Source organism: Dermochelys coriacea, chromosome 2 (assembly GCF_009764565.3).
Source record: "Dermochelys coriacea isolate rDerCor1 chromosome 2, rDerCor1.pri.v4, whole genome shotgun sequence".
NCBI classification, from domain to species: Eukaryota; Metazoa; Chordata; order Testudines; family Dermochelyidae; genus Dermochelys; species Dermochelys coriacea.
In genome coordinates this window covers 35,076,162-35,091,171 of record NC_050069.1, presented here as the reverse complement: position 1 = coordinate 35,091,171, position 15,010 = coordinate 35,076,162, and the positions used below count along the sequence as shown (strand labels likewise).

Sequence of the window (15,010 nt, the reverse complement as noted above, 5' to 3'; positions counted from 1 at the left end):
CCATGTTATTTCTCCCCCTCACACCACCCCCCACTGTTCCTCAGATATTCTTGTTTACTGCTGGAAATAGCCTACCTTGCTTGTTACCATGAAAGGTCACCCCCCCCCCGCTGCTGGTGATGGCTCATCTTAAGTGATCACTCTCCTTACAGTGTGTATGATAAAACCCAGTGTTTCATGTTCTCTGTGTGTTTGTATATCAATCTCCCCTCTGTATTTTCCACCAAATGCATCCGATGAAGTGAGCTGTAGCTCACAAAAGCTTATGTTCAAATAAATTTGTTAGTCTCTAAGGTGCCACAAGTACTCCTTTTCTTTTTACTAACACTGCTGTGCTTGAAGTCTTTAAATCAAGATTAGAAATCTGCCATAAAGATCTACTGTAGTTGTGCCACAAGTTACTGGGTTTAATTCAGGAATAATTAGATGAAATTTTGTGCCCTTTGTTATCATAATGGTCCCTTTGGAACTTAAAATCTGTGAAATTATGAACTGAGAAATAAAACCTGGTTTTGCCCAATGATAGGCAGTGTGTGTAGAAAGATTAGCTGACTTACACAACAGTCTGCAATGGATGGCATTCTACTGGAAAACCCAAATGAAATCTTATTTTTAATTGGTTACTTAAAATTAACTGTAAATTTGAAAATTATGAATATAAGCCATTCTTCCTTTGCCCAAGTGCTCATGGAAGGTAAATGTTGCTAGTTACAAATGTTGTAAAGCTCATCACAGTGGAATGATTAACATTTGATACTTTTCATGGCTCCTGTTATGTTAGTTGGGGATTGGTCCTGCTTTGAGCAGGGGTTTGGACTAGATGACCTCCTGAGGTCCCTTCTAACCCTGATATTCTATGATTCTATGAGTGTTACTTTAAAAGCGTCACATCTTTTGCAAATCTAAAAGCAAAGACCATGTTTTGAAACATGGGATGAAATCCTGGCTCCACTGAAGTCAATGAGAGTTTTGCCATTGATTTCACTCTCACAGTTCTCTAAAATGAGGATTTTACTCATTAATTGATTCATTACTGCTAGAATGCTGTGAAGTTTTGAAACATTTTGTAAGCCTTTGAACAGGAATTGAAGCATACAGTAAATTTAATGTATAGAAAACTAAAGATGATATGCTATATGCACATTTGAGTGCAAAATTTATTTACTGACTCCTCCTGTCACCAGTGATTTTATGAGGACACTTCAACTACTTCAGATATTGTCATAAAACATTTTGCTGGTTTTTGGGATATAAGGAAGGATCATTGTGAGTGTGAGCACAGTAAGGGGCTTCTAGACTTGAAAGCTTAAATCTTGTCCTAGACACACACATTTATTGTGTGTCATACATATCAAGGTTAATTACTTCACAATTGTGGAAACATCTGTGAGAATCTGTGTGGCCAATTTAGGTCAGCCAAGCTTATTATCTAAGTTTGGCTTCTTACCCAGACAAGGTGGATAACGTGCCTAGTCTTGTAAGAAGTGTTATTGGGTCTTTAATGGCCATTACCAGCCAGGATGGATGTTTTCAGTTTCACCCAAAGAGGGTGCCAATATAGGACATTTGTTCAATACTGACTTGGAGTGAAGATTCCCAGCTACTGAATTGCCTTTTTATATGACACCAGCAGGATCTACATGGGGCAGTTGGAATGCAACACAGTAGAGTGCCTTACAAATCACACCCCTTTAGGGCACTTTGCATGTGAACAAGCCCCAGTTGACCTAAGGGATGCCCCATCCAGATCTTGACCCAACCTAACCCTGCTCAGCTAAGATCACAGCATAAGGTTTGGTTGCAGATGTCTTCTAAATGGGAAGTATGGCTAGACAAGCAACTCTAGCCTGGGATTTCTCGGACACTGTCACTGATGGAAAGTATTACTTACCTTTAGCTAAGTCTGCAGTCATATCAGATAGTTAAAACAATTCCCCTGTTCATTCATTTGGAATAATTCATTAACTCAAATGTTTCAGCTGTGAATGTATAATTATCCATTGCCGTGTATGTTCAGAGATTGCTGTTGCTGGTCAACTAAATATATGGCAGCACTGGGATTACAGAGGGCTCACAAGTTTTGGCTCCAAAATGTCAGGTTTCTCCCCAGTGGAAAATGGAGTGGCTCCACTAGTTCAGTCAGTACAAAATGGGCAAATGTGGTAACATGAATTTGTCACAGCTGATGTTTGTGGCCCTGATTCAGGAAAGCATCTCTATTCCAGAACAGCTCTTAAGCAGGTGCTTAACATAAATATATAACATGAAACTTTAGAACATGAGCTAACCTAGTAAACTAATTTCTTTATATGATTTGGAAATGATGTAAATTTCAATTAAATCAGAATGTAATAACCATAGTACAATAATTTTTTTTAAATTGACCAAAAAAACCCCGGGGAAGGTGCAATAACTAGTGGTGGACTCTAGCTGCAAAATGTAAATCCAGACTCTGAAATCTTAAACATGTAGGGCTGTTTCAGTTTGAGGTTCGGTTCAGTTGTTATAGAGATAGGGTTTGGATTCTGAATGGTCTATTCCCCAGGTTTGGGGGTAAGCTAATGTTTAGGGTTTTAGTTTAGGGTTGGGCTCACCTCTAGCAGTAGCAGTGGTATATAAATGAACCGCTGTAGTGTTTATTTTATCATTTTTATTGTGAATTGTTTTCATCTTAACTTGCATTTGAAAGTCTAAACTAAAGTGTTTATTACATTGAAAATAAAATAATTTTGAATTATTGATGGTGCATTTGATGTTTATTTGCTATATTGAGCTGTTCTGTAAACACTTGACTTCAGGTATTTGTGTAAATGCAGTGAAAGCAGTGATTATATGCAAAAGTCAAGTACACTGTATTGTTAAAGTTATTATATTCTAAGGACACATGGAGATGAATTCAGTATGTTGCACAAGAGAGTTGCTTAAGGCTGATTTGTTTCTTGTGACATGCACAAAAACCCCCCTGATGCAGAGTATGTTCTTCATGATGACATTTGAAAGAGGACTGTGACACTGAATCAACTTGTGATTTGTTGTTACTGCTGTACAGCATTTTTATAACATAAATTTGTGCATGCTTGGAAGCTGTATTCAGAGGTGATTAGAGCATATTCATTAGAGAATGTTTTCATGGAAAAAATATTTTTATTTGTTCAGAAAAGCTACCCCAGGGAACGTCTATAATGGGAAGGCATGGGGAGTAGAATCTCTGGAAAGGATGCCTCTCTCAAATTAGGATGGAAAAGGAAGCTCAGTATAGAATGCACTGAATATATTTGTAATGATTGTACATTCCCAAACTTGGCTCCAGTAATTCTGACTTATTTTAAATGTGGATTCAAACCAAACCTCAGGAACAGGACAGTCCTGACTTTTGAAGATGTTAAGAATCTACAGTTTCTACACCTAGATCTAGGTCCAAATTTCAACACTGGCTACTCTCTATAATATGTCAAGCTAAAACCCTGGATTCAGCCTGTGAACTCTGGGGAGCCTTCAAAATCCAGATCTAATATTTCATCTCAAAAGCTTGCAAAATGATTTACAAACATTGACAAACCAATGCAGTCTTACAGCAATAGAGATCAGGAGGCCTACAATATCTGATTGAAAGTGAAGAAGGGTTGTAGCTTAAATGAGTTGGAATTTGTCCATTGCTGCTGTGGAAAGTGTCATAGAATCTTTAGAGACCATAGTAAAGTAAGGACTTGTTAATTATTTTGTCCAAAAACCAGAACTTCCAGTAGGATAGTTACCACTAACATTGTCTTGTGATACTCGTAATGAAAATAGCACAGTTACAGTTCTGTTGTGCCTATCAACACTGGGTCTCAAAGGATTTGTACAAACGTTAATTAATGAAACCTTACAATGCCCCAGGAGTATTAATCTCCCCCATTTTAGACAGGGTGACTAGTGCATAATGATTTATTAACTGGTCCCAGATCACAAAGCAAGACAGGTTTCAGAGTAGCAGCCGTGTTAGTCTGTATTTGCAAAAAGAAAAGGAGTACTTGTGGCACCTTAGAGACTAACAAATTTATTAGAGCATAAGCTTTCGTGAGCTACAGCTCACTTCATCGGATGATGCATCCGATGAAGTGAGCTGTAGCTCACGAAAGCTTATACTCTAATAAAGCATGACAGCGGCTTTGCTGGGAATAGAACCCACATCTCCTGACTCCCTGCCCTGTTCTCTACATACTATACATATTCTTTCCACCTATTAGTTCAGTACGCGGTTGGGGGAAGAACATAATATGCTGCAGCATGTGGGTATTCCATTAAGGTCTCCCATTCAAGTATTGACTCAAATCAACCTTGCTGAGGTTTGGACCAAGGTTGGTCCTGATTATTTGCAGGTCATGTTTTCATAACATATTAACTTAATACTTTTGATATTTGCATCCAACACAGACACATAAAGCAAATTCATTTCTGGTGTAAAGCCATTGCGAATGATAAATCTAGTCTACAGAGTCTGTTTTTAGTTTTAAAATTAAAAGCAACAGGGCAGAATTTTAAGTGGGATTACTTCCCTCTTTTTGAGTTAAATCTAGATAAATAAGACATGCTCCTAAAATGAGAAATTACAGTGGTAGATATTGGCAACAGTGCTGTCACAAATACAAACTGATGTTTCTCTGCCCTCCACTATATGCTGAATATGAAACCCCAAGTTGATCAATATATTGTTATTCTGCCTCCTCCACCCCCCCCTTTTTTTGGTATACCAATAAAAGCTTAGGTTCTGAAGTTTGTTGTCAATTCTGCAGGACACAAGGAGATTTGTGGTAGAAACAGACCTTACATAGAAAATTCAACCATCATAATTTCCAAGTGACCCATCCTTCAGAATAGTTGAGTCCCTAATCTATCTATAACAGAGCACAAAGACCCTGAGTTAGGATTGTCTACACTGCAAGAAAAAACCTGAGGTTGGTCCATGCCAGCTGGCTTGGGCTAAGGGACTGTTTAATTGTGGTGTAGACATTCAGCCTTAATCTGGAGCCCAGACTCTAGGATCTTGTGAGCCATGTGAGCCCAAGTCAGCTGGCACAGGCCAGCCACGGTGTCTAAGTGCAGTGTAGATATGCCCTTTATGTCTAAACTCAAACCCTATCTGAGATTCGGCTTCACTGTGTTTAATTTAAAAATACAATATCCACCCCATTTTAAGCTTTTTGCCTTAACCATGGCTCTTTCTAGGGTGTCCTGAGCCTACGGTAGCCCAACAGATGAGCCTTGTATTCCTATACAGGGTCTAAAGCTGCCACTCTGCAGTCCTGCTAGAGCTAATACTTGACTGGAGAAAAAATGCTTATGGAAGTGTTGCTTCTCAATGAAAGCAATTGTGATCATGATCAAAGAGCATCACATCAGTTCCAGATAACAGATTCTGAGCAATTTCATTTAGCATCAAAAATTTAGCTCACAAATACCATACCTAAAATGAGTAGTTATTAAAATCAAATACTGTATTTTAGTGTTTTTACTCTAGAAATTCCATTCACAGTTAATTATTTTCAGGCCCTACCATTATAAACTATCTATATAAATTCTATCATAATTTGAGTACCTCACAAAGATTAATGTATTTATCCTCATAATAACCTTATGTGGTTAACTTTATTTAACAGGTGGGAAACTGAGGCCCTGATACAAAATCCTTTGACTTTGCTAAACCCATAGAGATTAAGGCTCTGATTGACTTCAGTGGGATCTGAATATTCTGAATTTTGAATAGAAATGGGATTGCTCACGTTTTAAGTGAATCATGTGTTCATGTGTGAATCAAGTGCTTTGCTGAATCAAGGTTTAAGTGTTGAAGATCACCCAAAAAGTTTATGGCAGAATCAGGAATTCAGCCCAAATTTCTTGCATCCCAGTTCGCCAAAAAATTATCCTTCCTCAAAACACAAGATCCAAAAGATGCCTTTTAATTTTACTTTGCAGTATAGTTGTACTCATTTTGGTGCCAGGATATTGGTCCAATAAAAGATATTACCTCAACCACCTTGTGTCTCTATTAATTTTAGTGTAATTTGATTTCACTGTTGAGCATTAACACAGTCAGTCAGTTTAGCACAAAGCCATGAAGAAGTCTGAGTTAGAAGATAATTTAATTGGCAAACTAAGCCAACAGATCACATGTAACCTTTATAGAATTAAGGGCCTGCTTGACTTTCATATGTTCTTTATTCAAAATGTTTAATTGAACAGTAGAAGATCATCAAGCAGCAGTTACATCAATCTCCTCAATCCCATTTACTAAATTGCGGATAAACCTGATGGATTAGTCTTTTACATTTCACCTTAGTGATCCTGGATCAAATAACTCATAGATCAGAATACTCCAAAGTTAATATTTGGTAAAATATGCAACAATGTCATTTAACTTGGCTTTTAAAGGCTTGTTGAATAAATGTATAAAGTGCCGCACTTCTTTTGTATGCCATGCACATCTAATGACCGGTTCAATTTGGCCAGTAGGATACTCCAAAGTGAACATGAATTGGTCTCTCTAAAACAAGATGCAAACAAATATTCCCTATAAGACAGTGCTCTTGTAGCATGTCATCCATTTATTGTAAAGCCACAAGTAAAATGAAATGGTGATGAAAAAGGAATATTGCTTTAACAGTATTTATTTAGCTTCCTGCCAAAGAACAGAAAATCTCAGAAAATAGTTTTTCATCTGTGCAAGGTACAAACTGTATAGTGCCTAGAGATCCAATAGTGTCATTGAAATAAAACTGTATACCAGAGTCTCTGCAAACAGCGACTTTATTAGATGAAGATAATAATCCTTGTGTAGTTAATGTTGCAACCAAGTTCCACGGTAATCCCTGACTGTATTAGTATTTATTAAATTTTGCTTATGAAAATCAGTTTGCTCTGAAAGCTAAACTTTTCTGCAAAGTTTAAAGAAAACTGTTTGACCTTTTTTGAGCTATAGGATATTGAAATATTGTTTCAATTTGAAATGTCTTAATGTTTTCTTGAGTCCCTTTAGCTACAAAATATATCATTACTTACCCTTTACATTTCCCTCATAGTTAAATCTCCTAGAAATCTTGTGCATAGGTTATATTTTAAGAAAATAGGTGTAATTCAGCACATTAATGATTATTGTTATATATAAGCCAAACTGTTGTAGGGCTTGATTTTTCAGCCGTGTAGTTCTTATTTACTTAATTTGGGAGTTGTGGTGGCTTGATACAGATGAAAATCAGCTCCATGGGATATTGTTAGGTTTTAGAATTTTGTGTGAAGAACTACTCCGCTAACCAAATGATTCTCAGAACTACTCAGCAAGAGAAAGGGCCCTGTTAGGTAACAGAGCAAGATGGAGGAATAGGAAGTCCTGTTGGAAGAAGCTTTGTGAGTAAATGACCATGAGAAGAAGTTTGAGTGAAGGTCTATGGAGAGCTGTTTTGGGGTACAGTCCCTCTGGGGTGTTGCTTGTGTTGATTTTTCTAAAGCCACAGAATAAAGGCAAATCCCAGAAGGAGTAGAGATTTGATCTGATGATCATGATCATCTTGTGTGTGTTGTGCACTGGAACAGTGTGGGGGACTCAATCTTTATGCCAAGCCACCTGCTGAAAAAGCTGTTATTGGTACTGGATGCAACAGACTACCAGCTTAGCTTGATACGCTCCCATGTGCATATCGCCGTCTTGCTCTGCTTGCTGCACTGGCTCCTCGTTAAACTCAGAGTCCCATTTTAGGTCTGTTGTGATATTTGAAGTCCTCCATAGGCGTGCCCTCTAAGTGTCTGGGAGACCACCACTGACTTAGCAATCATGACCTGCTGTGGCAGCTGCATTTCACAGGAGCAATAAATCTGTCTATCACTAGAGGGAGACCTGTGAGCACAAGAAATGTCCTGTAGTGAATAGCAGTAGCTTAGAGTGAATGTTAGGTTCCTTCTGTAGCTAACAGAGAACTTCCTTAAGCTCAGGTCATAGAAGGCTATGATTTTGGATCTGTAGAAGCAGAATTCTAGTCCCAGCTCAGCAAGTGTGAATGGTTCATTTATTGTTCATATCATTCATATATTCATTTCATTTATTGTGTTGTTTGCTCATTTATAACTGTGGTTTTCAACCTCTTTTCATTTGCAGACCCCTAAAGAATTTTGAATGGGGGTGTGGACCCCTTTGGAAATTTTTGACATAGTTTGCAGACCTCCAGGGGTCCACAGACTCCAGGTTGAAAACCACTGACTTATAGCTATTTAACCCATACAACTCTAAAGCATTGCAGGGCGGAGAGAGCAAGTGAGAACTAGGAACTCAGATCCAGGCACCAATGTTAAGAGAAATTTACTTCTATTAATTTAACAGAAAAGTCAGTTTATACTAATTTTCCAGACCAAATTATACTTTTCTTTGTATCCCATTTTACCACCCCATATACATCAATAACTTCCATTGGTGTCATTGGGAATTGTGAGTCTTATGTAGAATCAGACCCACAACCATGATAAGAACTTGAGAATAGTCATGCTGGGTCCATCTAGCCCAGTATCCTATCTTCCGACAGTGGCCAATGCCAGGTGCTTCAGAGGGAATGAACAAAATAGGGAATCATTAAGTGATCCATTCCCTGTCGCCCATTTCCATCTTCTGGCAAACAGTCTAGGAATACTTCAGAGCATGGTTTTTGCATCCCTGCACATCCTGACTAATAGCCATTGATAGACCTAACATGATAATTATCAGGTGAGTTATCTGTTCTTACATCTTGTGTGTAGTACAAATAAATACTGGCTCAGATTCTGCAAGATCTCAGTAAACATGGTGATAAATACTAGACAGATGTTTAATAGTGGTCTGTAGTACAGTATGGTGTTATGATTTCAGAGGGCCTTATCTTGAGAGCCTTAAAGACACTCAGCGCAAAGCAGGAGGTACTGAGTGTTAGGGGGCTTATTCCTTCACCCACTTACTTCCCTGGTCCTTCTCACATGAACAGAGAGCAACAATACCCAAAGTCCAAAGGTGCAAACAATTCAATGTTTATTGGGGTGAACTTCCAGCAAGCATGATTCCAGTTTCCTTCCTAAGTGTTCTCCTTCCAGCTCGGACACCACAGAGCCTTACCTGTGTCCCTGTTCCCAATTCCCCCCTTAGCAAAACATGATTCCAATTTCTCCACCCCCATTCCCTGTTCCTATCTCCCCCCCCCCACTTCCTGATTGACTGCAGACTATATAGTAAAACTTGAGTTCTGCTTAGCTATACCTTAACCAATCATTTTACTGAAATTTAACTAACCAATCCTAACATATTGTAACATGATTATTTAACCAATTATATCCCACCATCTTAATTAGTTTACACCCAGCAAAATTAATTATACAGCAGACAGAAACAATCACAGAACCAGACAGAGATTATACAGACAAACAATAGGGAAATGGGGAATACAGTGACAGAACAACAAAGAAATGAAGATTTCACATCCCAGCTAGTGATAAGTGAGTTCTTGCCAGACAGAATGCTATCAAGCTAAGTTTCCTTTTACATCTTTTAGGTACTTCCCTTTCTCTGGAGGCGATAGGCATTATCAGGACAGGATTGTATTCCTAACAGCCCAATAGCACCTTATTTCAGTGTGACTAGGCTGGAATGTGGGGATGTGACCGTTTGCTTCCCAGCTTATGACTGCCTCTGCTGCTTAGCCTAAGCACAGGGCCTCAGACCGTCACAGTAAGAGGAGGCCCTTACACCGGCAGACAGTGATTTTGATTCTTTCTTTTATACCTCTATAACTAGCCAAGTGATAAGAATACACCTAAATTCTTAGAGTCTAGGTCTTTACAGACAGGCCTGAATATCTATATCCTAACACGGAGCATCTTGCAAATCAGGTGGAATCTTGACATCATGTCTTACTCGGGTGACCAAATAGCAACTGTGGGGAAAAATGGGACTTGGGGTGGGAGATAATAGGTGCCTATACAAAAAAAAAAAAAAAAAAAAAGTCCCAAAAAACAGGACTGTCCCTTTTAAAAATGAGACACCTGGTCACCCTATGCCTTACTGACAAGTCTTGTTAAACAGCAGCAATGTTTAATAACTCATCAATTTCATAATGAATTCAGAAAGAGTTCCCACTTGTAACATAAAACCACATGCTGCTGATGTTGATCTTTCTGCTTTGATGTAAAGTAGCTGTTACGAATGATGTGGGTTGACTGTCAAAAGTGGTTTGTATGAGAGGAATTTGAATAAAGAGGCAGCCTCACTGATGAAATGAAGCCGTTTAGATGTATGTGCGACAAAATTTCTTTGTTAGAGTCAAGGTGACTCACTGAAGCTGGAAATTTCAATGCAGAAAGATTCCAGAAAGGCAATGAAGATGCATCATTTTCTTTTGAGTTCAAAGTTGCATGTCATACTGCCTTTTCCTCCATTTCCCTACCTAATCCCTTTTTAATAACTATGGGCTTGATCTGGTTCAGCTCTGTGTGAGTGGCTAGGAGGAAAGGAAAGAGGATCTAAGTAACTGAGGGCTACTTTTGTGCTTTGTCACAAAAGGTAGATTTGGGTAAGTGAAACAGTGTTATCTAGTGGATAGGGCACTGGACTAGGGGTCAGGAGACTTGGATTCTAATCCCAGCTCTTCCACCTCTGATGTGACCTTGGGTAAGTCCCTTCACCTCTCTGCCCTCCCACCCTTTGTCTGTCTTGTCTCCTTAGTCTCAGCCCTGAAGAGCTTACAGTCTATCTCAGGGGTAGGCAACCTATAGCATGTGTGCCAAAGGCAGCGCGCAAGCTGATTTTCAGTGGCACTCGCGCTGCCTGGGTCCTGGCCACTCGTCCGGGGGGATTTGCATTCTAATTTAATTTTAAATGAAGCTTCTTAAACATTTTAAAACCCTTATTTACTTTACATACAACAATAGTTTAGTTATATATTATAGACTTATAGAAAGAGACCTTCTAAAAAGTTAAAATGTATTACTGACATGCAAAACCTTAAATTAGAGTGAATAAATAAAGACTCGGCACGCCACTTCTGAAAGGTTTCCGACCCCTGGTCTGTCTTTCACTATGCATTGTATTAGACATGCTGGCTGCCGCTTCCCCCAGCTTCCATTGGCTGGGAATGGCGAACTGCAGCCACTGGGAGCTGCGGGGGGGTCATGCCTGTGGACGGTCAACATCAGCAAAATGTCTCGCAGCCCGCAGTCAGATAACCCTGATGGGCTGAGGTTGCCCGCCACTGACTTACAAGCGGAGTGCCTATCTTTTATCTTTGTATGTGATCAAAGGATCAAAGACAACAACCTTTTCAGCCACAGTGTGGCAGCCATGTGGGCCTAGTGAGGAAGGTGGATGAACTTGGAGTATTTGATATTGGACTTTTGAAAGGAGATTCTGTACAAATAAGCTTGAGACAATGGTGAACCATATAGTGTACATACACCCCATTCCTATCCCATTGCTTTATAAAGTGGAAACTATATTAAAGAGAATGGAACAGATTGGCATTATCAAGAAAATGTCTGCACCAACAGCATAGTGTGCCCCAATGGTACCCATTACAAAGCAAAATGGAAAGTATCTGTGTGGATTTAATGAATCAGTTGTAAGAGACAACTATATCCTCCCAACACTGGATGACTTCCTCCCCAAAGTGAAAGGAGCTACAATATTCTCCAAACTTGATTCCTTCGGTGAATTCTGGCAAATTCCATTAGTCAGAGTTCTAAATTGACTACATTTATCATATCCTTTGGGAGATTTTGCTTTTGAAGTTTACCTTTTGGGATTAACAGAAATTTTCAAAAAAAAAAACGGTGGCAGAACTGTTAACCAAAACAAATGGCGTTGTTGTTTTCATGGACAATATTTTTATATATAGGTTTTCGATAGAAGAACACAACAAAATTCTCAACAATGTCCTAAGCCTAATCAGTTGTGGAATGAAACTACACAAGGAAAAGTATGTTTTCTGCCTACCCCAAATCAAGTTTTTGGGACAGATAATAAACAAAGATGGAATCAGTCCTAACCCTGAGAAAGTAAAAGCAATTTGAGAATTGACTGCACCAATGAATGTACCAGAATTGAAACTGAGAATGGTGAATTACCTTGGTAGGTACCTAGAAGACCTTTCTACAGTGACAAAATCACTGAATGAACTGTTAAAGTCCAGCACATCTTGCTTATGGGTGCCAATTCAAGACAAAAAGATGCAAGAAAATATTTCAACCACTTCAATTCTCAATTATGATGTGAACAAATCAAACTGGTCAGTGTAGATGCAAACATCTATGGCCTACGTGGTGTATTGTTGCAACAACATGGCTCTGAATGGAACCCAGTTGCATTTTGCTCTTGCACACTCACAGAAGCAGAAGAACAATGTGCACAGATTAAACAGGAGTGCCTGGCAACCATATAGCATGTGAGAGCTTTTAAAGGTATCTATGTGGACTGGATTCATTTACATTGATAACAAACCATAAACTGCTTGTAACCCTCATCAACAGAAAAGACCTGGATCAAGCACCACTGAGAGACCAACGTGTATTGCTAAGCTTAATGCAAATTAGCCCAATTGCTAAATATGTTTCTGAGAAAAATCTGGTGGTAGCAAACACACTGTCACTGAGCCCAGCATCACACTCAACTAACTGTTAGCTTGAATACGACAAAAAGGCCCTTTTAATGTCTTACAGGTCTCATTAATATTAACAAAAATCTGCTTTCATTTATTGTTTGTGTGACACTTCTACATGAAATAATTTCGTAAGGCAGTTTTTGGAGAAGTTTAGTTAATGACTTCCCTGAACTTTTATCAAATTATTACTCACCTTCCTCACATGTAGATCTATCCCAACTACTCCTTAATAGGTATTTGTCTTTAAAGTAATGTGATTACAGTGACTTTTTTCAGTTGGAGGAGCAGTGGATCAGTTCTGGCTGCTTCTGGGAGCAGGCATGCCCTCTTGCAGCACATCCTCACATCTTGCAGCAATAGCTGGCAGAGGTTGCTATTTCAGTGTACAGGTCTCAAACATGCTGCATGTGCAGCTGCGGTGTAGGGAGGAAGGAATCCTGAATGTGAAGCACTGATGTGCATTAATGAACACACCAATCCTGTGGGCCAAAAAAGCATTGATTCAGTTAACAAATACCTGATTGGCCAGTGGAGCACTTTGGACAGGGTCAATTTTGAAGCTGGCAACCATGAGAACTGTACCTGTGGATCTTAAAACAAAATGTGGCCTGATGCCATTGGCATTATGTACTGCAAGGTACAGCATTTTATACGTCAGTGTGTGTTATCATGGCTTTGCCCCTTTAGGCCTTATGTTTAAAAATTGTGTTTTTTGCATTGTACTGACTTATATATTTAGTTTCTAATCAGCACAAACAGAGTAACTACATTAGATTCCAAGATGGGACTTTCAGCCTCTCAGATAATATAGTTAACTTTGTACTAGATGGAACATTTAAATTAATTAAGATTTTGTTGTCATTTTTCTGGAATCCTAGGACAGAGAAATAATATCATTAAAAAAATTATTGCTAGATTTGTCATCATTATTCAGGCTGCCCCCACCAGTATTCAATTGCACAGCATTTCATTTTCAGTGGAGGGTTGAGGAATACAGGAAACAATTGCAGTAATTGCCATCCACATAGCAATCAAATCCTACTGAATACATGGGCATGTTTGTATTCCATGTTTTTAGATTGTCCCAGTGCATGTTTCATTATGAGGAAACCCTGTCGATATAGCAATAGCAACTTCTGTGTTAAGGACTGCTTAACACTTCTAATCTTTTTTTTAACTTAGGAAATTACACACACACACACACTATTAAAAGCACATTATTAAGGTTGAAAGTCAGACACTGTCAAAAGTTAGGAAATGCTACAATTAAGGTTGACTGTGTCTTTAATTACATGATCTCATGCTGCTTTTCCCTTAGGTTTGCTGATAAATTCATAGATGTTTGTGAGGCTGAAATAATTTTGTGCTGAAGAAGCGCATTGCAAAAGCTAATAGGGATGTTAAATAATTTTGTATTCAGTGCACAGGTTGTATGCTGTGGAGTAAATAAGGTATGAGGGACCCTCCATTCTGTGTACTGATTGACGCAGGGGTCCTGTGAAACAAGGTGAATGAAAAATGATTTTTAAAAAAACATTGGATTTGTCAATTTAAATTAAAAACATGTTCATTTTTAAATAAACCGATGTTAAGTCTAAATGTATTACTGTATATTAATATAATTTACATTAAATACAGAAAATAATATTAAGCGGTACATGTTTGCTGCCAAGTTTTAAAGAAAATCAAATCACTGAGCTTGTGAAAGTTGCTGGCTATGCATCTGGAACCAGAGTTTGTTCGACAGCTAAACTGGCTTTTGACAGCAGTAACCTCTTTTGCTTGTGTAAAGTGATTTCTTCATTTTAGTTTATGCAGCTATGTCAGTTCAATGACTAGTTCATTCAAAGTTAAGAAATCAATTAGGAATTGAAAAAGAGGAAAACTTGTTTTCCTCTTCCAGCTTATGAATAAAAACAGAATGGGAGAGGATGAGATCTACAAGTTCTAAAATCTTGAAGAATATGGTGACCAGAAACTATGAGTTCAATTAATTAACTACAGATAATACTTCCTCTGTTTAATAAACCAGTTAATTTTCAGTGCAAAACTTTTGATAAGCTTTTTTTTCTTATGTATCCAGCACATTTAAGGTTATTTAATATTTATTTAATAAAAAAGTACCTTTTTAATTGTTTGAATTTCCATTGAAATAGAGCTTGACACAAATCAAAATGAATCATCTCGTAAATAAGAAATGCATCATTCACCATTTTCTAACATAATAAAATGTAAAAATTAAGAGTCTGAATAAATGTAAGTCAAGCTATATAATTCCTTAAATAAAAGTATATCGATATAATGTAGTGTAAAGGCTGTATTTATTTCCAAATCAATATGTTTTTATGGTTACCAACCAATGAAAGTCA

At 38.1% G+C, this 15,010-nt stretch overlaps 1 protein-coding gene across 4 annotated transcripts in view; it reads left to right on the top strand.

Annotated features, from left to right (window-relative positions):
* OXR1 (oxidation resistance 1) overlaps positions 1–15,010 on the top strand; it is a 454,063-nt gene that overhangs the window by 66,035 nt on the left and 373,018 nt on the right. The window lies entirely within an intron of this gene.